This window comes from Vulpes vulpes, chromosome 4 (genome assembly GCF_048418805.1).
Source record: "Vulpes vulpes isolate BD-2025 chromosome 4, VulVul3, whole genome shotgun sequence".
NCBI classification, from domain to species: Eukaryota; Metazoa; Chordata; class Mammalia; order Carnivora; family Canidae; genus Vulpes; species Vulpes vulpes.
The window spans coordinates 17,234,387-17,260,732 of NC_132783.1; the positions used below are offsets into that span (position 1 = coordinate 17,234,387).

At 40.6% G+C, this 26,346-nt stretch overlaps 1 protein-coding gene across 2 annotated transcripts in view; it reads right to left on the bottom strand.

The window, feature by feature from the left end:
* Positions 1 to 26,346, bottom strand: part of AFG2A (AFG2 AAA ATPase homolog A) — a 530,081-nt gene that overhangs the window by 155,089 nt on the left and 348,646 nt on the right. Inside the window, exons 16-17 of one of the 2 annotated variants that reach the window (XR_012000935.1) lie at positions 15,188 to 15,304; positions 14,302 to 14,377 (exon numbers count right to left, since the gene is read on the bottom strand). The gene's annotated coding sequence lies outside the window, so the exon portion shown is untranslated. Of the gene's footprint in view, positions 1 to 8,755; positions 14,378 to 15,187; positions 15,305 to 26,346 lie in introns of those variants that run through there. The other variant, XR_012000937.1, reaches the window with a different exon arrangement.

Here is a 26,346-nt window from a genome sequence, read left to right on the forward strand (position 1 = left end):
TATATATATATTTTATGTATTTACATACCTATGAAGAAACCATGAGGATGGTTTGTTTATAACAAAACAACTTATTAAAATGTAGATGAATACAGGTGTGCATAATGGATTTCATATTATATTTATTCATTTATTCAAAATTATCTTATTTTAAGACAAGCTTTAATCTTCACATTCCACCAACAGGCCCATATATATAGTTAAACTTCTAGTTATTTAAATTATTACTAAGAAAGAGTATCTGAGTAATAGAGACTCTTTATCATGGAAGAAATAAACTGCAAAATGATGTGCTTGGAGGTTTCCTTTGCCATAAAAAATATTGTTAATTTGTATTTCAATCTAGCAGCACATATCAAATTTTAAAACTTTACAGTTTTTGAGAAATTATCTCTTAAAATATTTGACTAAAACGTATAAAACTGTTCACATTCCCCACCTATGTTGCTCCTACCCCTCTGAACAAGTAACCACAGCTATTATGCTCTTGGGTATCCTTTTTAGAACTTTTTAATGCTCACACAGAGAATTATGAATATATATATTTTCTCCTTTTAAGATAAATGACGGAATATTCTACACATTTTTCTTGACCTTGCCCCTTTCACTTCACATTCTATTTTGGAGATCTTTTTCTTATTTTTTTTTAAAGATTTTATTTATTTATTCATGATATACATAGAGAGGGAGAGAGAGAGAGGCAGAGACACATGCGGAGGCAGAAGCAGGCTCCATGCCGGGAGCCCGACCTGGGACTTGATCCCAGAACTCCAGGATCACACAATGGGCCAAAGGCAGGCGCCGAACTGCCAAGCCACCCAGGGATCCCCATTGGAGATCTTTTCATATCAATGTATAAATGACTTTTTCTCTCTTGTTTGCAGCTGCATAGTATACTTTCACATAGATGATTGTAGTTTATTAAATCATGAGCATTTGGATTTTTGCTTTGACAAGCAATGCTTCAATGAGTAAACTTGTTCATCCTTGCATGAACATATCTGCAGGATGAAATCCTGGAAGTGGATTGTTGAGGTTTATGGAGCTGTTGTTTTGCTAGGTATATCCAAATTCCCATCTACAAAGATGGTACAATTTTTCACACCCATTAGAACTATTAAAGAGAGTTTATTTCCTCAAGGCCTTTCCAAAAAAGTGTGTCATCAAGTGTTTGACTGTTTGCCAATCAGATAAGTAAAAAATGGTACCTAGGTGTGGTTTCATTTTATATTTCTCTTATAGTAGCAGTAGTGTTGAACATCTTTTTAGACTATATTAAAGGCTGTCAATATTTCCTGTGAACTCATTATTCAGCTATCAATTTGTCTATTTTATTGTATTTTCCAAAGACTTATTTTGAATACATTTACATTTGCTGTTTTTCCATTTTTCTTATTTATTAATTTCTGTTTTTGTTTTTGTATGCCTTCCTTTTGCATAGATGTTGTTCTTAAGATGCTTGTTTTCACCCTTGCTTATCGATACGAGCACATAAGGTTATGAAGTGTCCCTCTAAAAATTGCATTAGCTCTATCTTATATGTTCTGATGTGTATGTTTTCTATTCCTTGCATTTTCTATGTTTTCTCCATGTATTTCAGTTTGTATTCGTTCTTTGAGCCAATATGTGAAGACTTTATGGATTTGTTTGTTTTGTATTTTCATTTTTAGGCCATAGGGGCCTAAAATTGTTTTATTGTTATTAATTTCTGGGTGTTTTTTGTTGCAACCAGAGAATTTTGAATATGCTACTTAACTTTTGGAAGTTTGCTGAGGTTTCCTTTGGGAGCTAATATAAGGTATTCATTCTAGGATACTTGTGAATACATTCCCCATTATTAAGAAAGTTTTTTTATTATTATTAAGAAATTTTGAAATGCATTATAGAACTATTTGCTTATTAATGATATTATTTATTTCTTCTATGCCCTTTCATATTTTTTGAACCCTTGATCTCTTTGGAACTTAGAAGAAACAAATCTACTACTAATATTTTTCTGTCAACTTCTCCTTTCTTTTTGTATTTCTGCTTTATGAATGCCACTATGTTGTTATATAAAAGTCATTATTATTATGGCTTTACTTTGAGTTGTACTTTTCACATTTCTCTTTGCCTTCAATAATGTTTTTGTTTCGAATTCTACCTTGTCTTGTGGTTGCAGTCTGTGTTTACCTTTTGTGTGCCTTTGCCCAACGTACCTTTCCTTATCCTTTATTTTCAATATTTTTGAATAATTTTCTTTTAGATATAACTCTTGTATCAGCATAGCATTAAACTTTGCTTTGTGATTATACTAAATTTTTATTGTTGTATCACAAATTACAGCTTAAAACAATATGAAAAATGGGCAACTATTGTTTTACCATTTATGTGGGTCAAGAGTTCCGGCACGCTTTAGCTGGGTCCTGTGCTTAGTGTCTAACGAAGCTTCAACCAAGGTGTCTGCAGGGCTGAAAGCTTCACTGGGGAGGAATAGTCTTCCTTTTTCACTTAGGTTGTTGGCAGAATTTATTTCCTTATGATTGTAGGACTAAGGGTTCCAGCTTCTCGTTGGCTGGAGTCTGAAGGCCATCTTCGGCTGTTAGAGGCCAACCACAGTTATTAGAGGCTGCCCACAGTTCTTAGGGGCCCCCCATGGTTCCTTGCTACATGGACTTCCCAATGTGGCTGCTTAATTCATCGAGCCAGCAAAGAAAATCTCTAGAGGGAGTTGGGCTAGCAAGATGGAATTTTATATAACCTAACATAATTATAGGAGTTATGTTCCATCATGTTTACTATATTATATTGGTTAGAAGCAAGACACAGCTCTCCATTCCTTCCCACACTCAAGTGGTGGCACTACACAAGGGCATGAACCCCAGGAAGCAGAGATCATAAAATGGGCCACCTTAGAGTCTGCCAACACAATAATCAAATCTGAAAGTCTTTTTCTTTCATTTGTGAGTTTAGCCTATCTGTGCGTATATTTGGGTTTCATTCTCTAGAACTTGGTGTTTTTTATTTTCATAGTGTTTTAAGAAGCCTTCCATTATGTGGATTTTTGGAGGGGGGAGAGGGCATGTTCTTCTAATATTTCAGAAGGTTTTTACTTTTGTTCTATTTTGCTCTTCATAATTATAACTTGATTTACAAACTTTTGGTAACGTTAGTCTTCTATTTCTTTAGACAATATCTGCTAGTGCCCAGCTATGAGAATGATAAAATCAGTAGATTTCCTCATAGTATCCCATGCTAGCTGCTTTTTTTTTGCTGCTGCAGAGACACTTCTTCCTGTATATGGCCTTTTGTGTGACTCTTGGAGTAGACTTCTCCTTCTGCTCTAAACCAACCCAAATCCAGGGAGGTTTCTGCTCTAAACCTAGTTCATCACAACTGTTGGACCTCCCGTTGAAAACATTTATATGAGTTAGCTTAGGCTAAGTTATGTTGTAGCAAATGGCCCCCAAATCCTACTGCTTCAACAAAGGTTTGTTTCTCATTCATTTTACAGCTGGACATCATGGGTTGGCTGTGATTCTGAAATACATCCTCTTTAATCCAAGTACCCCTATCAGGGACATTGCTGGTCTATAACTGAGGAGAAAGAAGAGGGGCAGAGCCATATGATGGCTCTTTAAAGCTTCTGCTCCAAAGTGGTACCTGTCACTCCACTCACATTTCATTAGCTAAAGCACACTTCATGGTCAACCCCGTGCGAGGAGAGTGGGATATATCAATCTTTAGCAGGGATAGCCCTGCTTAAGACGGGGCTAGAAAGTTCCAGGTGGTAGGAGAGACTGCTAGGAGGGGTCGGTTAGTATTTTGAACAATTAACACAATCTATCATGGGGAAATCTTTACCTCTCAGGATGAGGCTCTCACCTTTAATAGTGCATTTTTGCTGGTTCCTGCCTAGATAGATTTCCACCCTGGGTTCCCTTACCCTGTAAGCCCATTCTCTGCATTTTCCCCTTTCTCCTACGAACTCAGTGGCATTTGGTGGCCTTTTACATATTTTGGAGTCTGGAGAATCTACCTGTCTCCTAATCTCACTAAAAATGGGGTATGCATTTTTTTTTCATTCTCCTTGTTGCTTTTGGATGATTTCCAGGAGGCAAAGGGGGGAAATGCTGATGTATGCAGCTATATTCGCACAGAAATCGCCAAACCTTCTTGAGCTGCATTACTTTGTCATGGCAGGCTGTAGTGAAACATGAAATGCCCACAAATTGTAACTTGACTAGTTTTGTCAAAGTGCTTGAAATTTTTTCTGGTTTTACATTTGGAGAATCATGCTGGGCCTTTTCTCTTTAAGTGAGTAGGACTGATCATTACTTTCTCTTATTTTTTTTTTTCCTTCCTTGTACAGTTGGGATATTTGTGATAGAACACTACCACTATTGTTCTATGATTGTTGTATAGCAATTCTGCAAAATATCCAGGAAAAATGATCACCAGCACAAAGTCAGTCATTTGTCCCCCATTTCTCTCAGTTTTTTTTCTGTCTTCCCAGTCCCCCCAAACCAGCTTTGATCAGTAACTGATGCCACCAGGTTGTCATAGTTCACCTGGGCCATCATAACACCTGCATGCTTTCATAACACCATCCTCTGCCTCTCCATTTTGATCGCCAATAAGCTCCAGGCTACAAATCAACCTTCTAGATACTACCTCTGATGTTCACTCATTCATTCAATTAGCAAATATGTATCTTGTACCTAATTTCCCCCGTGACTACCTTTCTCCTACTACAACCACAAATAGATAAGGATTCAAAGAAAAAAACTTTTAAAAAATGTGAGTGGAAATGAAAGTAACATCTTTTTATCTCCAGCTCATCATCAAAGATAAACTTTGGAGCCCAGTAAAGCCACAGATGGATTCAGATTTCTTTCTTGGTTTTAATCACTTTGCACCTATAAGCTCAACAAAAAAGAGCCTCAGGACATGAATACATGGAATATGGTGACTAGCAAATCATGAACATGAATATTATGCCACAGATGCAGCACACAAGATGATTAGAGGCATTGGCCACTCTTTCCTGTTCCCAGACCACACCATGAGCAATCTTTACTTTTGCTAAATCAGCTAAGCTAAGTAAGCTAAAGGTGCCAAACTTTGATAATTCAAATATACTTCCTACTCTCAGATTTACCAAGTGGGAGAAAAGATTCTGTCCCACTCTTGATATGGAGGAACCACAGAATGTATGAGTTGATAAACAATGACAATTAGACATTCTTCCCGGGTGGAGGAGGCAGGTGTGAAGAAAAAGAAACCAGAGGTGGCTGGCACTGATAGTAAAAATTTTGAAGGGGAACAATGTTAAGAGGACATCTCAGGCCCAAGCAGGTAGATGCATGGGTGAAGAGGGTCTGGTGTAAGAACATAGGACTTTCTCTGTCTACCTTCACTCCTCTTTTTTCATAGTAATATGGGTATCAAGAACTTTTTCTACTCTAAGAGAACCAACAAAACACTCTGATAGCTAACAATACCATTCGGCCCTGTGGTCAGTTACCTAATCCACAGAGGTAGCTGCTACACAACTGCAGCCAAATGCCTCCCCTTGGGAATATGGACCCAGTGTGGGCAGCTTTTCCAAATTTAGCAAAAAAAAAAAGTATTAATCAAGGTTATTAACATGAAGTCCTTTGATTTTTAAGTGTTCATTTCATTTTTCAAACTACTCTTCTGCATATCAAACCACAGTTTGACCTGTGGGCCACCTACATGTGACCTAGATACATAGAGAAACAGATAGGGTTTACGCCAGTTTAGCCAATCATGCTGGCAATTTCAGAGACTTTGATCCTACTACTAGGAGTATTGCATAAACATGCCTTCGTGGATCCAGGCCCCGTTACAAGGATAGGGCAATTCACTGGCTCTGGCTCTTGGTGGACAAACTGTAACTATCTCCCTAAAGATGACACACAGTAGTCCCCCCCTTTATCTTCAGGGGATATGTTCTAAGACCACCAGTGGATACCTGTGTTCTAGCTCAGACTCTTTGCTGAAGGAGTTTACTCATTTAACCACTCAATCTTTAAATATTTACTAAGTGTTTACTATGTTCTAAACACTGTACTAGGTGTAAGAAATACAAAGATGAATAAGACACATGTCTTGCTTTTAAGATTATGATAAAGACTTTTATGATAGTTGGAAGGTTTGTTTAAAAAATTTTGTAGTAAGCTTCAACTATAATTGAAGCATTTATATTAAATAAAAATGCATAATTTAAAATAAAATCAGACTGATAGTTTCTAACTAATTTTATAGAAGTTTCAAATGTAACAGGTGAGTTTTATAGAGTAAGGTGAAGATATACTTATGTGTCAAGTTGGTCAGTATGGATCCCGCTCACAACCACGTAGGGATAATGGACAAGGGAGCCGGTGCATCTGGGTCTGTGTGAGGAATGCCTGACCTGACAGAAGAACTCCTGGAGCCACAGACACAGTGGGAAGGAGGAGAGGAACTTTGGGAGTTTTGCATTCTGTTCTCTCCCAAGTTCTGGAATTCAAGAGGTTTGGAGAAAAGAGCTAGTATCAGCCTTGGGCATACTCAAAATAGATACTCAAGTTTGTTACCTAATGTGAGTTAGGTTAAGGGTTGAGGAATTCCGTGGAATTTGGAGGAAGGGGGTGAGTTACGCTCAAGGAGAGTTTGGGATTCTTTGTCCTCCTTTGGGTTTTGGTCAGCTGTATTCTAACACATCAATGGCATCTAGGACATATCTCATCCTCTTTTACATGAAAGAACATGCAGGTTATAGAAGTAGAATATCATGAAATGGAAGGCAAAGAAGGCATCTTTGCAATAGTCCTGGGGACCATGTTGACTCTAATTTATATTTACTGGCCAAGACAAAGCATATTTAATTGTATTTGCCTTAAAATTTTTCCAAAATACAGCTTTATTGGTCAATTAGTGAATCAATAGACATTTAGGGAGTACCTAATATACACCAGGTAGTGAACTAGACACAAGATGCAATTGTGAATGGGTCAAAATTTTATTTATTAAAAGCTTAGGTAAGAAAAACAATATTCTGAGGGCACATACCTTCTGTTCTCTAAACAGTAAAATTTTAAACATTATTGTGCATACAAATTACTTGGGAACCATGCTAAAATGCAGATTCTTTTTTTTTTTTAATGCAGATTCTAATTCAATATTTCTAGAGTGGAGCCTGAGATTCAACACTTTCAACAGGCTCCCAGGTAGCGCTGCTGCTGCTGGTCTGAGGACCTAACAAGGCTCCTCATGTTGACTAACAAGGCTCTAGAGAACATACTTAAAAATCAGCCCAGGGGCTCCTGGGTGGCTCAGTCAGTTAAATGTCTGCATTCAGTTCAGGTCATGATTTCAAGGTCTTGGGATCCCTGCTCAGTGAGGGGGTCTGCTTCTCCCTCTCCCTCTGGCCCACCTCCCTGCTTGAGTTCTCTTTCTCTCTCTCTCAAATGAATAAATAAAATCTTAAAAAACAAACAAACCCATCCCAGGTAAGCTAGGTGTGTAGAATGCTTGTGTTCCTTGAACACTGTCTTCCTCACCTCTCCACTCTGCCCACCTCAACATCTGCACACCTATAGAGCTAAATGCTTCCTGAATGTTTTGTGGGATACCCTTGACCTATATTAAGAGAGGGCAATGTAAGAAATGAGTCCATAAAACTCACTTTTGTCTACTCTAAATAATGTCTTCTAAAAAGTATTGCTCATTACGTCACTTGCTGCCTTCTTTAGCAACAACCATAGAAGAAATTCCTCTTTGCTCTCTTAAGTTTCACTTCTTCTAAGTACTTGGTAGATTTTCGGCTTGTGCACCTGTGAACTGCAGAGCTGCCTGGATTTCCCTTTTGCATAATAACTGATGGAAAGCTTAGGTTCAAATTTGTTACCTGTCCATAGCATCATTAAATGTACATGTTTGCTTTCATTTAATTCCTGGTTCTAATTTTAAACCTCTTACTTTTCTTCTTTCACTCTAAATGTATGTGCTTCAGATATTTTATGCAACATTATAAGTTACTTATATTGTTCTGGGGGTAAATATGTCTAGATACATATTAATACAAATAATAATCCTATATAAGAATTTTCTATAGCTTTGAGTATCTTTCTGCCACCATCCCTCGCTGGCCACCTTGACTTATTTCTAGGAGGAAATACATCAGATTACCTTATAGAGAGGAATTCATTCCTGTTCCAAGCTAGCTTCTTACCATTTCATAAAATATGGAGTTTTCACATAATATCCACTTATTTAACTACACCGAAAACTCCACGAAGAAGAGGATGACTTAAACATTTTGTATGTTAGATCATCTAACAGAATGTAGGAAATACAGTTAGCAGTCAAGAGATTTTAGGGATACTGCTTATTAGAGGAGTAATAAGTTATAATTCTGATCTTTCAAAGTAGTATAGGATTGCAAAACGTTAATGGAGACTTTCATAAATAGATATTTCATTAATTAAAAACTAGCTTATTGAGACAGGGGTAGATTTTAAGATATCCAAGTGTTCTTTTATCTCTATTCTATCTCGGATTGACGTGGTTGTTTGAAGTCATACACATTGACAATTTGAAAAAATAAAACCTTCAAATTTGTTTTCTGGATATCCTTCATTTTTCCTTTCTGGGTAATTCCTTTTTAGTTTCACACAATTTCCTGACTTTGGTACAGGATGATTAAGATAATATGTGTTTGGTATTTGTTTACCATGAGTCATGTACCATTATCTTCCTGTCTAATTCATTTTATTTTTTTTTTCAAGTAGAAAATGTTCAGGCAGTTGGAACATATAAGTCCTTTTTTTTTTTCTTGTAGTCCAAGGAAACTCACACACTGAGGCAGTTTTTAGAACTACTACAAATTTTCCCAAGTTAAGGATAAAGCTGGTAACTCACATTACTTGGCCAGGTTTGGGAAATCATGTGTGGAATTTGGGGAGATTAGATGTCTCCATGAGAAATTGCCAACTTCACGTTAAAGACATCTTGTGGGGTCACCTGGCCTGTAGGTATTGTTGCTGCCATGTTCTTTCATCAGGTCCATGAGGTGGTTTTTAAACCCTAGGTGCTTTAACATAGTCTAGCTAGCTGCCTACTTTCACATTTTTCTGGAGTTCGTTCTTGGAAAGTGGCCAACTCTGGCAGAGATTTCAATAAGAAAAAAAAGAGGTCAAAAAGCCCCTAGGCCATTATAGAAATTAGAAAGTCATCAGTGCCTCAGAGACTCACCCCAAAGAGCCAAATGTCTAAGAAATGGAGACACTTCTTGCCCAGAGAGCACAAAGCCTTAGACACCATTGGTGGTGTTTAGAAAGGGGGAATTTGGGACACCTGGGTGGCTGAGTGGTTGAGCGTCTGCCTTTGGCCCAGGGCCTGATCCTGGAGACCCGGGATCGAGTCCCATGTCCGGCTCCCTGCATGGAGCCTGCTTCTCCCTCTGCCTGTGTCTCTGCCTCTCTCTCTATCTCTCTCTCTCTCTCTCTCTCTCTGTGTCTCTCATGAATAAATAAATAAAATCTTAGAAAAAAATAAAAAGATAAATAAAGCTAATGTCCACTGTAGTCAGTTTGAATCATCTTGTATAATTTGTTCTTAATAGAATTACATTTTAATATCAGAGCTACAGACATTCCAGCCTGTGTCTGAGCTTCCTAAGTAAGGAAGAAAACGAACAGTATGTAACATCTTCCAGCACCAGCCACCATAGTAGGCATAGTCACTATTTTGGGGCTAGAAAAGCAAGTTCTCCAGAGTTGCTTAGCCATGGCTTTCTGTTCCTAACCCAGAGGGCCTGGCACCAGCCACATTCTTATGGGTTGGAGGAAACATTTTGATCTTGGTAGGAGATCAAAATGCTGCCTTTTTGACAGGATCATGTTGTCATGGCTCCTCGGCTTAATTGGGTGGGCCTCACACTATATGAACCTCTCCATTTCCTGCTCTGGGACTTCTTATTGCCACTGAGATGTGAAATTCTGGGAGACCTCTTGGTGCCCATACTTTTTCAATAGCTCATTTAGCTGTCCCATCAGTCTGCAGACTGAGGATAAGCAAGTAGGAGTCCTGATAACTTTTTGTGGCTCACACTTTGAGGTCTCCTGTATCAGTTGCCAGAGAAGGTAGGTCATACACCCTGGAAGTGCAGGGAACTGACGCTCTGTGGGAAAATGTTGGCCAATTGGAGTAGAAGCCAGCCCACGATTTCTTCTCCCTTCTTCTACCCAGATAGACTGTACCAGGAGTTGCAGACTATTTGGAGGCAGAACCATGAGGATTACCAAACTCTGGCAGGTTTGCTTACTTCTTTCCTGGCCCCTCTGCTCTTTAACCTTCACATATGCTTCCCTGGGATTATATCCCCCATAGAAATGTTAGCGTATAAGCTTTTGCCTCAAGTTCTGTTTCCTTGGGAAACTAAGCTAAATCATTTACACATATTACCTCAAAAAAGAATCCTCAAACAATCCTGAGAAATAGGTGCCTGTCATCTTTTTTTATGCACTAATGATAAAAATGAAAATATTGGTGGTAAATAACCTAGTCAGGCTATTGAAAACTGAATCAGAATTCATCCCGGTCCATCACTACTAAAGAATTCAGAAAGCTGCAGGGCCCCTGGGTGGCTCAGTGTGTTGGGCAGTCGTCTCTTGCTTTCAGCTCAGGTCATGATCTTGGGGTCCTGGGATCAAGCCCCACATCAGGATCCATGTTTAGCTGGGAGTCTGCCTGAGATTCTCTCTCCCTTTCCCTCAGTTCCTTCTTTGTTCATACATGTTCTCTCTAAGAAAGAAAGAAAGAAAGAAAGAAAGAAAGAAAGAAAGAAAGAACTCTGCAACTATAAAACCAGACCTTATATTTGCTTTCTTTGAGTTCAAATTCCTCCATCTGGAAAGTGGAACTATAACAAGTATAGTATATGGTACACTTAAAAGTTGCCTTCTGTGGGATGCCTGGGTGGTTCAGTGGTTGAGCATCTGTCTTTGCCTCAGGGTGTGATCCTGGGGTCCTGGAATCAAGTCCTGCATGGGCTCCCTGTGGGGAGCCTGCTTCTCCTTCTGCCTATGTCTCTGCCTCTCTCTCTCTGTGTCTCTCATGAATAAGTAAGTAAAATGTTAAAAAAATTAAAAATAAACTTAAAAAAAGTTGCCTTCTGTATTTTTCCCCCATCACTATTGCCATTACTGTTCTCTTATGTTTGTCATACAGATTCACCTGGATCACAGGTTAATAGTGTAGTAGATACACTTTTCTTTTTCTTTTTTTTAAGATTTTATTTATTTATTCATGAGAGACAGAGAAAGAGAGAGAGAAGCAGAGACACAGGCAGAGGGAGAAGCAGGCTCCATGCAGGGAGCCTGATGTGGGACTTGATCCCGGGTCTCCAGGATCAGGCCCTGGGCTGAAGGTGGCACCAAACCACTGAGCCACCCAGGCTGCCCTATGCTTTTTCATTGTAGTAATTCACTACTTTCATAACAAAGTAGGGGGTACATTGTACTGAACTACCTGTCATTTAAAATATAGAAGTCTATATACAACCAAATGCATGTATTTGGTCTGCAAGCTGAAAAAGATAAGGAAAATACAAGACACAGATTTCAAGTTGCACATGGCAGAAAGGTAACTCAAGCCAACTTAAGCAAAAGGGGATTTATTAGAAGGGTAGCTTGTGGCATCGAAGGAAAAGCTATAGGAACCTCAATAATGAAGTCATGAGAAGGCCTCCAACTGTCCTTGCATGAGTCTTACGCCCATCCCTTGACCATTGTCTGTGGCCAGAGGAATGACTGACCCAGCTTAGGGTCCGCCTCTGTGGAGTTAGGCGAAGTGGGGTGGCAAGTATATTTCTAGAACAAGAAGGGAAGAAAGGAGGTTGGACATCCATAAACATACACAAGTAGTTCTACAGATCAGAGAAACAAAATAGAATTCATAAAACAAAGCCTGACTGGGTGCTAGAGAGACCAAATGTTTAGGTATTTGCAAAAAGAAAGATAGCAGTGTGAGGGAGAATTTCATAGAGCAAGTAGAATTTAATTTATTAATTGAAATACACATTAATTGCTTCCTCTGTGTCAGGCATTATTCTAGACTCTGAGACAACAGCAGTGAATAGAATAGTAAAAATCCCCCTGCCATCATGGAGCTTACATTCCATGGGGAGAAGAAAGACAGTAAACAGGATGAATAGGTGAACATACAATGTAGGTCATGATAAGTGCTGAGGGGAAAATATGAAGCTCAAGATGTTCTTTGAAGTTGTTTTTTAAGGACTCATAATAGGAAGAAGGAAGGGTATTAGGGGAGAGGAGGCACTAGCCTACCTTTGAAAAAGGCAAGTGGGGAGACATATGTCACAGCAGAGCGTAAGAGAGCTCTTGGTGATGGTGCCCACGTGTGCTGGGCAGAATGGGGAATAAATGTGGGTGGGTGTGTAAGCTGGGGCCAGTTTCAGGAGGATTTGACAACAAGGCAGAGGAGTTTGAATTTGATTTAGAAAACTCTAGGTATAGGTAGCCTTTTGTGATTCTTGATCAAGGAGGGGGCAGGAGGAAAGTGAGGTTGTAGGAAGATGAGTCTTAACATGGTTTGAAGAAAGAACTGGAAGGAATGCAGAAGACCAACTGGAAGGCTCCAGCAGTAAGGAGGTGTGAAGTGGGCCAGCCCGAGTGGGAAAGAGGCAGAGGGACCACACGTGATCACAGAAGAATCACCAGTGTTCCGTGAGGAAGAGGCAGGAACAGAAAGAGCTGCAATTCGTGCTGCCCCTGCCTTAATGAGCCATGTGGCTTCAGGTATGTCACTCAGTCTCGGGAATCCCAGTTCATTTCAGCTTGTAAAATGCCCAGGTGAGTGGTCTCCAAGTGAACTCAAAAGAGTATTTTCTCTGACAGAAACATTGGCTGAGCAAGCAGGGTAATTCGTTCTGAAGGTAGACACAGTAAGTTCAAGTCAGATGTCCTGGTTCATTTGACCAAGAAATATTATTAATCCTGGAGTTTAGAAATATTTTAAAAATGAATCCTGGTATAATTTTTTTAAGTGTGTCTGTAGCAGTATTCATTGTAACAGAATTAACCTATACTGTTTTAAAGCTAATAAATATTTGATCTTCTCCAGTAGCGAGGGGACTGTGTTCATTATGGTTATATGTACTAATTACATTTAGTAATTCTTAGAATTTTAAAAAATGTATGTTATCGATTGCAACATAGCAAATTGCCACAAAATTAGCACCATGAAATAACACATTTATTTTCTCTCAGTTTCTTACAGACTTGCACAGCTGGATCTTCTACTTGAGGGTTCCTCACATGGCTGCCATCTAAGTGTCCCCCAGGGCTGGGATCACATCAGATTTACCTAGGGAAAACTTCACTTCCCATATTACATGGCTATTGCTAGGATTCAGTTTCTGAAAGGTGGACTTTAAGCAGTCAATTAAGGTTGACTGTCCTTAATTCCTTGCCACATATGCCTCTCCACCATGGCTGCTTGCTTCATTAGAACCAAAAGGAAGATAGTCCATTAGGAAGATTAAAGTTTTAATCTTATAGAGTCTAACTGATGGAAGTGACACGCTGTTTCCTTTCCATATTCTTCATTAGGAGCAAGCCAGTAAGCCAAGCCTACCCCATGAGGGAGGGGGTAGACAAAGAAGGTGGGGATCCTTGGAGACCACTTTAGAGGCTGCCTTCCACACCTTATTTGAAAACCCTGTTCCCCTAGGCTCCTTCTTACTTGGGTGCCAGAGACTCAGGGCTAGTCAAGGCTGTGCCCAGCATGGCCTCACTCATTCACTTCTTTTTAGGAACTTGGGTCATGTGAGTATGTATCCCTTATCAAGACTGATGGGTTTAAAAATATATTTTAGTTAGAAAAATAGGTAAAATATTATTTTTATTCTACTTCAAGGCAAGTATGACACATAGGTTAGTGCTTGGGGCAGGCCAGAATCAGGGTCTCAAAGTCAAGGAACTCTCCAAGAAGAGTAAAGAAGGGACCATGGTATCCTTTACTGGACTCAGGACATAGATTTCAAATAGTATAATTGGCATAAATTCTAAAATTATGATTCAAAGGAGAGTGAATTGAAAGAACTCAGCTGGACAATTAGTACATGTAAACATTAAAAAAACACAAGCCTATATTTGGATAGTCCTTTCCAGTTTGCCAAACATTTTGCATTCACATTATCTCCTAATAATTCTGACAACGTCTTGTGTGTTTTATTGTGTATTATTTTATGTCCATTTTATAGATAAAGAAACCAGACGGTTAATAACATACCTGAAGATATGCATCTAGCAGGAATCCAAGACTGACCTTAAGGCATAGACAATTTCTGCAATGTCATACCTCCTCGCTAAAAAAAAAGAAAGAAAGAAAAAGCCATAAGCACACCCTTTTTTTCTCCCTTGGTACCATAGCAGATCTTTCAGGAAATAGGAAGTCTAGGGGAAGACTTTGGGAGTAAGAAAATCAATATAAAAGGCCCTGCTAAGGGCCTATTGATAAGATTAGTAATCTTATCAATATCAGTATCTTCCTTATACCTATGAAAGCCCAGCGCCTCTCCCAGACCACAAGCCTCAGGAGCCCCCACCCTTTGAAGTGCATTCTTTGAAAATATCTAAGTCTCCCTGTGGTGCCTAGAGCCACCCAGGGCCTGCAGATCCATTCAGAAACAGAGACCCATGCTCAGGCCTGTACCCTCACGTGCTTCATCCTTCCCTTTAGGTGTTCTCTGATCCTCTACCTTGCTCTTGGGATTGACCAGAGGCCCCAAGAAACTCTGGGGTCACATCTATGGCAATATTATGGGGCCCTGATACCATATACCAAATACCAAATACCATGTTATGGGATCATCCAGAAGGATGGTATGGACACACTGATTCTAGATGACTCTCACTCATGTCAGACATAAGAAAAGTTCAGGACTTCAGACTACTGGGGATCAGCAATGGGTTCTTGGACTTAAGCTGCACATTTGAGCCTGTGCACTGGTTCTTCCCATCTGTGTTCCAACTGTGGTATTGCCTCTGATCTAAATCACCTGAAGTCAATGGTGGTCATGGCAGGCATCCTTTACTTTGTGTACTGCTGGTGCTGAGGACTATCTATATGCCACACCCTACATGTTAGGCACTCCTCCAGAGGTGGCAGCACTTACCTCATCCAAGAGCTTTTAAGATCCTTGCAGAGCAAAGCCAATAGATCTTTCTGATCAATGTCTTCTCTTGCCTCCTAATGATGTGGTGACATTAATACTCGTTGGGCCCATCTTGACCTGTGCAAGATAAAGTGTGAACATGACCCTGAGAATGGAACCATTTATGCTCTCTCTGCTCATGGGTGCTTCACTCATCCTCCCTGCTGGTGGCCACGTAGAGAAAGCAGAAGGACAGTCAACATGGTAGTCACATCCTACAAATGTGATGACTATGGCCTTAAATAGTTCAAGAAAACATGATTGGAAGATGTATTGTTCTATGTGAATGTTGTAAAATTCCTAATGACAGATTTAACACGACCAAAAAAATGAATCATTATTCACAATTTCCTGCATGCTTTGGGTAATACTTGCATTCTTAAGCATCTCAACAAAGAACAATAACTTGGAGAGTGTCATTGGAAGCCAGTATCTAAGAATGGCATGGCAAGGGCAGCCCAGGTGGCTCAGCACTTTAGCACCGCCTTCAGCCCAGGGCATGATCCTGGAGACCCGGGATCGAGTCCTGCATCGGGTTCCCTATATGGAACCTGCTTCTCCTTCTGCCTGTGTCTCTGCCATTCTCTCTTTCTCTCTCTCTCTCATGAATAAATAAGATCTTTAATACAAAAAAAAAAAGAAAAAAAAAAGGAATGACATGGTAAACTATGCAGCATCACAAGTAATGATGTAGCCAGAATTAAATAAACAGAATTAGGAACAGGCAAGAAGAGTTATATTGTTTCATGATTCAGAAGAGCCAGGTAGTTTGTGAGTAATATCAGCATTGCTATCTTTTCTTGTGGTAAGAGATGTAAAATTAGCCAGAAGCAAGGCATTTGACAATAAAGGACAGGAAGAGCTATTTCTTGGATCTGAAGCAGAATAAATAGTGCCCGGACAGTACTAACTCTCCAGCTGCATCAATTGGACAATAAACAAAGACTTAAGTACTTGTCCTGTAACCACTATTATAAATCTTTATGATAAATCACTATCCCTCATATGGCTCTATGAATCTTGTAGTACACATTTTAGTTAAATTGTTTGTATAGACAGGACCCTTGCAAAAAATGTATGTTCAGTTTCCTACATGCCCTAGAGGTGGCCTTGACCTCTACTAGATTTCAACATCTGATTCAGTGATGCCCCCTAATGTGCTCCCCAATTTCTCAATCTCTAGTTCATAAACATGAAAAAGAGTTCTTTAAGACAATTATGGGGAAAAAATTAGAACTTTGATTTAGAATCAGAGAAGTAAAATGAAAACTTTTCCATAGAAGTGTGAGTGGTCACATTTGGGGGAAAGTGGGGAGGCAATACCTGGGGGAACACATGACAACTTTTGGTAGTGCTCTTTTTTTTTTCCTGTGGCCTTGGGAAGTGGTTACAGAGGTCTATTCACTTTGTGATAATTCATTGAGCTGCAGGTTTATGATTTGTGCACTTTTTCATAAGCATGTTACAGTTACACTTAAATAAAAAGTTTACCATACAAAAATGAAAAATCACCCACAGAAACAAGTGTATTCCACAGGAAATCTACTTTACAACATGGAGTCCAGTGGTTGGGAAGACAGACTGTGCCCCAGCATTGCCTAAGGATTAATGTGTGGGTTTCAGGATAAGATAAACTCTTCCTTTTACTTCTCCCATAACAAGTCAACCTCACAGTTAAATTCAGTTCTGTCTCACAGCATTTCCCCACCCTGCTTCACAAAATGGAAATTCTTATAGAGGTTATGTCCAGACATGCACAATGGAGACTGACACACAGGGCTTGGAGAACTTCCCAGAGGTGGTTTAAGAGTGATTATATAACATGTTAAGTCTGTGTTCCTTTTTCAGGCATAACTGAAACTTTGCCAAAATAACTAATTGCCAGTCTTTTCCCAATGACCCAAATAAAAAACATGGTAAATAAATTACAGTTTCGAAGCATGCTCAGAAGAAGAAGAAGAAGAAGAAGAAGAAGAAGAAGAAGAAGAAGAAGAAGAAGAAGAAAGGGGAAGGAGGAGAAGAAGGAGATGGAGAAGGAGGAGAAGAAGAAAAAGAAACACACCACTTGGTGTTCAAATGACATCACAGCCCTATGTGTTGGAAAACCACACACTCACTGAAGAGCCTGATGCTAAATTATGTCTTTTTAAGTTGTACCACCTGTTGGGAGAGTTAAGGAGAAAAAGAAATGAATGTAGTGAATAAAAGAAACCAAAACAGGTCACCTGTTTGGCTCAGTGGTTGAGCATCTGCCTTTGGCTCAGGTCGTGATCCTGGAGTCCTGGGATCAAGTTCTGAATCGGGCTTCCTGCAGGAAGCCTACATCTCCCTCTGCCTATGTCTCTGTGTCTCTCATGAATAAATAAAATCTTAAAAAAAAAAAAAAAGAAAGAAACCAAAACAACAACAAAAGAACTACTTCTCTCTTGCCCACTGATTTTGGTCAGAAAAAGGAAACAAAGAATTTTTAATAAGTTTATGGAGAAACTCAGAGTGTTTGCATAGACTGATGTGTGGGTTCTCTTATGTGATGTTTTTCAGTGACATGGGAGATTGTGGGTCTGTGTGGGAGTGGAGAAATGTGGGGGAGGGGCAGGAGCTAGGGGCACGGCAGTGGTGTTCTGGAGCCAGCTCTATGGCAGCAGCTCTCCCCAAATCTATGTCCAGTGATCTCATTTTGTATCTTGAAATCAGCCATGGTGGGAGTATCTACACCACTGAAATGGCAAGCTCTACAGATCATGGCTGCAGCGGGTGGGGAGTAGAGATAGCTTGTTATCAAATATTAACTAGTGAAAAGTAAATAAATATTAACTAGTGTACTACTGAGAAGGAGTCTAGGCAAAATCTGAGGTTACTGCATAGACAGGGCAGTTTTTTAACTCTTTCAACCACCTCCCCTAATAAAAGCTAATTCTTGGGCCCCAGCATGGATAGAAAGGGGAGAAGACCATCCCACTGTATTCTGTTCTAGTTCAATTACACCTGGAGAGTTGTACTTTAAGGATAACGTAGAAAAGTTGTTCTGTGCCAGAAGTAGCATGGCATATGAAGAACATTTGAAAGAACTGAGCACATTTTATCTGGGAGAAGAATGGACCCAATATGGATAACTTGATCTCTAGCCTCTGCACTCCCAGAGCTCAGGGGGTGGGGCTGAAGGCCATAACCCTCTAATCATACAGTTGGTTCCTCTGGCAACCAGCCCCCATTCTAAAGCTATCTAGGGGCCCATCAAAAGTCGACTTATTAGCATTCATTCATTCATTTATTCATTCACTCATTCACCAAATATTTGTGGAATGCTTTCTATGAGTGAAGTGGGGATTCAGTGGTATAAAAGATGGCAGTATCTGTCTTCTTGAGTTTGCATTTGGGTCGAGCAAAATGGTAAAAACAAGTAAGCAGATTTATTATTATTATTTTAACGTGAGCTTTAAAATCTTGGGAAGGAAATAAACATGAAAATGAGACAGAAAAGATCACAGGAGATAGAAAATCCATTGGAATATTTAGCTATTATGGCTAGAAAAGTCCGCTTTGAGGATATGATATTAATCAGAGACCTAAAAACGGAGAAGGAATAAACATATAAGGAGAGAGGTAAAGAGGATGCTAAGGAAGGGTGTAAGAATGTGAAGGCTCTGAGTGGCAAGGACCTTGGTATGTTTGGGATCCCTAGAAGAGGATAGTGTGGCTTCAGGGAAGCAAGTGACAAAGGGAGTGGCTCAGGTTGGGAGTAGAGAGATAGGCAGGGGGGATCCCTGGGTGGCGCAGCGGTTTGGCGCCTGCCTTTGGCCCAGGGCGCGATCCTGGAGACCCGGGATCGAATCCCACATCGGGCTCCCGGTGCATGGAGCCTGCTTTTCCCTCTGCCTGTGTCTCTGCCTCTCTCTCTCTCTCTGTGTGTGTGACTATCATAAAAAAATAAAAAATAAAAAAAAAAAGGAGAGAGATAGGCAGGGGAGGTCACGCAGGCCTTAGGAACAACCATGGGAGGAATTTGGCCTTTTGTTCAAGAGCCACTGAAGGTTTTTAAGTCGGAAGTGGTTTGACCAATTTATGTTTTGAGGAGCTCAAGAATCAGTGAGCGGGGTATGTGTGTAGAGGAGCTGGGCATGGGAAAGGGAAGGGCTGATGGCATTCTGGAGGGTCTCGGCAGGCAAAGTCAGGGCCATTAGGTGGAAGTTACAAGGAGGTGGATGTCAAGGGGTCAGATCACTTTAAGGAGGAACTTCGGGGTTTAACTCCCATCTTTGTCATGGATTACCACGTGCCTACCCCAGGGGGTGGCACCCGATGATCCATCATGAGAGGAGCCATTATTCATGTCATAGTCCCTGCAAAATGCAGTGCGCTCCTTGTGCAGAATTCCTGGTAGCCCAGTACAGCACATAGTAGGTTTTCAATAAATGTCAGGTGCCATTAGTAACACTGCGTATTAAGTTTCCCATCATGAGGCAAAGTTGTTCTAAGAAAAGATGGCCACTCATCAGGGTGGTTGTAGAGGAGAGTAAAGGTAGAGGGTTGACTCTGATGTCTTTGAAGCATCCCTAGAATGATAAATTTTATAAATCTTTATTCCATCCCTGACACTACCCTTTCTATCATGTTCCTTATCTTTAATTCATTCTCCTTCCTCTCTTTCCTGTTAAAACCTTCCTGCCCTTGAGCAAAACACAGGCAAGTTCTCACTTGCCCTCCCACTCAGCTCCATGTCAATCAGGACCCACCTGTTCCTGCCAGTCCCTCACTTCCATGGCTGAGTTGGTTCCCCTGGTCTTGCGAGAACACGCACTTTGAGTGTGTCTCATTTGACAGAGCAGATAGCAACCCCTACTACCACCTGCTAGAAATGTTATCTTGTGGGAGTCACAGAATGTGCACTCCCTGTCTCTGTAGATAATCAGGTTCTGACTGAAGCTTTTAGGGATGGTGGTTACAAGTCTCACTGACTCAGTCACTCTTCCCTATAGTGTGTATTGATTAAACTCCTACTGCATACTAAGGCTGCTCTAGGGACTAGGGACTCAGGAGTATCACCATTTATAAGAGGCAATGAATGTCCTTACCTTCGTGGAGCTTACTTTTTCTGGATGAGAAAGACAGGGGCTACCAATTAACAAATGAGTAAAATAGTTTTTGATAATGAGTGCTTCAAAAGGCAAAGTGAGGATGGAGAGTGATGGACCATGACTTTAGACTGAGCGGTTATAGAAGTTAATGATAAAAGTTTGAGGCATCCAGGTCTGGTACTGGGAGAAAAACAAAACAAGGGTGAAGTGAGACAGTGTGACAGGACAGATGGGAGGAAGTATTTTCAATTGCTCAGTGCAGAATTTGTGCACACTCAGAGATGTTTTGACAACTATTTGCTAAGGTCAGTATGTGAGTGGAATCCTAGAACATGGGTCAGAATTCCTGACTCTCTGTTTCTAGCTCCTTGACAGCACTATTAGACATAATAGAAGCTTGGGATCTTAGTTCGGGTTGCTATAACAGAAGAGCATATACTGGGTGGCTTAAACAACAAAGATTTTTTTTCATATCAATTCTGGAGGCTGAGAAATCCAAGGCCAATGTGTCAGTAGGTTCAGTGTCTGGGGAGAATTCTCCTCTTGGTTTGCAGAGAGACTTTTTTTTCTTATATCCTCACATGGTAGAGAGCAGAGAGAGGGTTAGCTCTTTTCTTATGAGGACACTGCTCCCATCATGGGGGCTCTGCCCTTATGACCTAATTATTTTCCAAAGACCCACCTCCTAATAATATCCTATTGGAATTCAATCTACCAAAAAAAAAAAAAAAAAAGGAATTCAATCTACCAATTTTCTGGGGACATAGACATTCAGTCCATAACACTTGGCAAGCAAATATTTGTTATACTTGTTGACCTGAATTGCCTTGAATTAACCCAAGAAGCATAACAAACTGGGGGCAAAAGTTATTTGTTTGAGAAGTTCCTGAATGGCAAATATAAGGAGCACTATCTGTATGTTCTCCTGTCTCTGCTCAGGCCTCTACCAAAGGCAGACCAGTCCAGACCAGTTTTTTTTTTTAATATATTTAAATTAAATTTAATTAAAGACAAACATCACATATGTCTACCTTCCGCAAGATGGTCAATTCATCTGAATTAAGGAAATGGTCCAGACGGCTAGGCTGGACCATAAAGTAGTCAGGATACATGGGATGAAATGAGTAGCCCAAATATGAAAAAAAAAGTCTCTGAAAGTGGGAGTAGTTTTGGGGACCAGTCATCTGCAGATCAACTATTTGGAAATGTCAAGTAGAGATGTTCTAGAGAAAAATCAAGTACTACTCAGACAATTAGAATGTGGGTACTGAAAGGCCTGGAATCTAATTTGGAAACTTTCTGTCTCTTCTCCTGATAGGTGTGATCTTCAATGTAGAACAAGGGGATTTCTCATAGGAAGAATGTTTCAGTGCAACTCCAGGGGAGAGATATGTCTGGATCTGCCAGTGTAATTATCCTTCTATTTATCAAGTCTAACCCTGTATTGAACATTACTATCCAATGAAATTCCCTTGCTCAGATTTCTTCTTCACAAAGCCATGTTGTGATTGCAATTTCTGGCTTCTGTGCATTGTTCCCATAGTAAGAGAATGTACTGATCAGTTAATGTGACCATGTGGCAACCCTTGGCATTTCTGTTCTTACTGAACATCATCAGCATTCTGGTTTATATGTCGACCTTGTGTGAATTTTCTTTTTTTTTTTTCTGAGTTGCATTCTTTTTCATTAAGACAATTTTTTATTTTATTTTTATTTATTTATTTTTAAAGATTTTATTTATTTATTCATGAGAGACACAGAGAGGCAGAGGGAGAAACAGGCTCCATGCAGGGAGCCCGACGCGGGACTTGATCCCGGGTCCCCAGGATCACGCCCTGGGCTGAAGGCGGCGCTAAACTGCTGAGCCACCTGGGTTGCCCTAAGACAATTAAAAAAAAAAAAGATTTCATTTATTTATTTGAGAAATAGAGAGAGCGAGAGAGACAGAGAGAGAGAGAGAGCGCACACAAGCAGTGAAGAGGAGTGAAGGAAGAGGGAGAAGCTGGCTCCCCACTGAGCGGGGACTTGATCCCATGACCTCAGGATCATGATCTGAGCCACAGGCAGATGCTTAATGACTGAGCCACCCAGGCATCCCTATGACAATTTTTTAAAGCAATATTAAGTTTCATAGTAAAGTTGAGAGGGAGATAATAGATATTTCCCGTATACCCCCTGCCCCCATTCATGTAGAGCTTTCCCCATTGTCCACACCCCCAACCAGAATGGTATTTTTATTATGAGGAACCTACTTTGACATATCATCACCCAAAGGCCAAAATTTACCTTAGGGTTCACTCTTGGTGTTGTAAATTCTACGGAATTAGGCAAATGTATAATGACACATATCCAATATTACAATACCCTACAGAATAGTTTCACTGCCCTAAAACTAGGGCAACGCTATCTGTGTCCTGCCTATTCATCTTTCCAACCTGAACTCTGGCAACCACTCATCTTTTTACTGTCTCTATTGTTTTGCCTTTTCCAGAATGTCATAGAGTTGGAATAATACCATATATACACTTTTCAAATTGGCTTCTTTTAGTTAGTAATATGCATTTACATTTCTTCCATGTCTTATTATATAGCTTGATAGCTCATTTCTTTCTAGCTCTCTGTATTCCATTGTCTGGATCTACCACCATGTATCCCTGTACTTACTAAAGGACATCTGAGTTGCTTCTGAGTTTTGGCAGTTATGAATAAAGCTGTTATATACCTCTGCATGCAGGTTTTTGTGTGAATACAGGTTTTTAACTCTTTTGGGTCAATATCTAGGAGCATGATGACTGCATCACAGTGTAAGAGTATGTTTAGTTTTGTACAAAACTGACAAACTGTCTTCCAGGGTGGCTGCACCATTTTGGATTCCCATTAGTAATACATGAGAGTTTCTGTTACCCCACATCCTCGCCAACACTTGGTGTTGTGTGTGTGGTTTCTTAATGGGAGTCAGTTGTTTTGAGACCAATCACTCCTGAGGGCATTGACCAAATCAAGTTTCATTACGTGAATGCAATTGAGGACCAGAACTGGGTGTTGTTTCCTCAAGAGGCTGTTCTTGGATCAGGGGACCTTAGTCCACAACATCACGAGTTTGCCTATTTCTAATCTCACTGCTTAGATTTGGTCCAGTGTAGCAATTGCCTTTTCTCATGTGTATGGGCCTGATGGTCTCTACTTAATGGGGCTTGAAGATTAATAATCCACCTTGATTTCTAAGGGCCATCTATTTTAGGACAACAATGTAAAAGTTTAAATATAATTGAGATCACATGCAGTTCTCTGGAACCTGATTAAACAGTTCTGCTAAATTGCTATGGCTTCTTTGGGCCTCGCAGGTGGCTGGGATGCTTTAGGACAGCAATGCCAGAAGTCTTTTCTAGAAGCCACTGGTATGAAACATCCGAGTACAAATCATCTGGGAAATTCTGGGGTAGACAAAGTGAAATATCATTCATTTTTGTTGTTTGTTTGTTGGTTGGTTGGTTCATTATTTTTTAAGCACATGACTTCTCCCATGCTTATTTTAACCTTGACTAACAAGGCTGACTATCCAAAAGTGAGATCTGTTATGGGGCTTTTCTCAAAATGACCAGAAACCTTTTCTATCGAGAAGCATCTCCCAGAACTAACGTCCCAAGGTAGACACTCTAGAAAACATGACTCTTTAATTCTTTTCCAAAGTCTGTCATGAGGTTCGAGTCTCCTCCAAGGAGAGATGCAGGGTCTCGGGGAGAGCTGTGGTGGACGGGAAAGCCAAAGAGCAGGGAGGAAAGAACTACCCAGGGTATGACAGAAGAGCATCAGGAAGAAAAGAAATGGCGTGGTGGGCGAGAAAGGCAATCGCTCCCATGTACCAGTAAGTTCCCAGCAGTGGCTGTACAGCCCAGAGACACCTGGCATGTGGAACCCAGAGGGGACACTGCCCCTGCAGTTGACAATACAGTCACCTACAGGATGGACAAGCAAAGGCCAAGATAAACATTTGAGAAGAGGTGAAAATGTAAATCTTTAGCCAAGAAAAAAAAAAAAGTCCAGAAAAAGACTCTTCCACTAATTACCAAAGCAAATAGACCCTAACGGATTGGGGGGAGGGTGCCGTCCTCACCCCCCACGAGTCACCCCCATTGTGAGGAGCATTTGAGCTGCTTCTGCGCTTGACCTGAGCTACATGACTTAAGAAGCAGAAAATAGATCCATCCCCTTTTATTGGGAGAGTGGAGCTCATCGAGAAGTATATCTCAATTTCTATCAACACACAAAGAAAAGCAGCACAGCATTTGGCCGTGTCAATCAAGACAGAAACCAGAGAAGAAAACAAAAAGCCCCTGTAACCCTGAGAGAAGTTTCAATGTGTACAGTGGAGGTGGACAATGCTTGCTCTTTTTCAACATCCAATTAGTGAAATTTTGTAGAGTTTTTATAAAACAGTAGACATGCTGCAGAACTTTGTTCCACCTGAATGTTGCTTCTAACACCTTTCTATCAAAAAAAAAAAAAAAAAAAAAAGGCAGGTAATCCTGGAGGAAGATACAACTCAGCAATCTGTTCTTTCCAACTTTGAAATCTTTAAAAATGTTCTCAGAGCCAAGCCATCACTTTACTCATTTACAGAACAATAATTTAGAAACTTTCTCAATTTCAGGGGAAAAGATTATCTCCAGTTTGCAATTTAGCAGACTGACTTCCAGACTAGTTTTTATGTGTTCACTTGCTCCCTCTCTGTAGCTATATAAGTCTTGAAAGGGCTGGACATGGCAACCGCGTATGCAGCCCCAGGACACCATCCCCATGCTCTGTTCCCAACAATTAATGCTTTAACTCCACCTGTGCCTGGTCCCGACAGCTGCATGCTTAGCAAGGCCACTTCCTGAATGCATTAACTGTCTTATAAAGTCCCTTTAAGACATTTGCATCAGCAGGTCCTAATTGGGAGCAGGGTGTGGAAGCACGAGCACACACACCTGCCCTCACACCTAGGAGAACAGAATCCAGTTCTGCCGATCTCCCGTACTGGGCTCGCCTTAGAGCTGAAGCTCAGCACCGTGGCCCAGACAAATCAATTTTCCTTTTGACCTCTGGCTTCTCAGTCTCCTTTGCTTTAATGTTTCCTGATAAAAGGCAGGACTGGGAAAGGCTCTGTAGACACAGAGGCTGTCCTGGCTGCTATTTTCTCAAATCCCTCTGGGAAGCACCCAGGGGCCCACTCTGCTGGGAGGTGCAAAGACTCTGGAGGAAAATATACCCTGCCCACCTTGGGGCCATGGGGCCGTATATATATTTAAAGATTTTATTTATTTATTCATGACAGAGATGAGAGAGAGAGAGAGAGAGAGAGAGAGAGACAGGCAGAGGGAGAAGCAGGCCCCATGCAGGGTGCCCGAAATGGGTCTCAATCCCGGGCCTCCAGGATCACGCCCTGGGCCGAAGGCCACGCTAAACCGCTGGGCCACCCCGGCTGCCCATGGGAAGTATATTTTACTCTATACAACGCAGAGAGCTGAATTCCCTTTGACAAACATTCATGTGTTCTGCAACTATTTATTGAGGACTTAGAGTATGTAAGACTTGGTGATGGGTGTTGAGAGAACCCAGAAAAATTTAAGAAATGCCTCTTGCCCTTAAATTCTCAATAAACTAGCCAGACAAATAAAAGAAATACATGGAAATACTATATTTCTATGATTCAGAGATGCCATTTATAGAAAGACATACCATCAAGTAATAACTCTTTGGGGAGAAAAGCTAAATCTCATCAAATGCATACATTGGTTATAAGATAGAATCCGGCTTCAGAAATATGAACATGTGGGGGGCGCCTGGGTGGCTGAGTAGGTTAAGTGCTGACTCTTGATTTCGGGTCAGGTTATGGTCTCCGGATGGTGGGATAGGACCCTGTGACAGGCTCCCCCACTCAGGCCAGAGTCGGCCTGAGATTCTCTCTCTTCCTCTGCTCTTACGCCACTCGTGCACGGGCACACTCTCTCTCTGTCTCTCTCTCAGATAAAGAAACAAAAAACAAAACAGAAATATGAACGT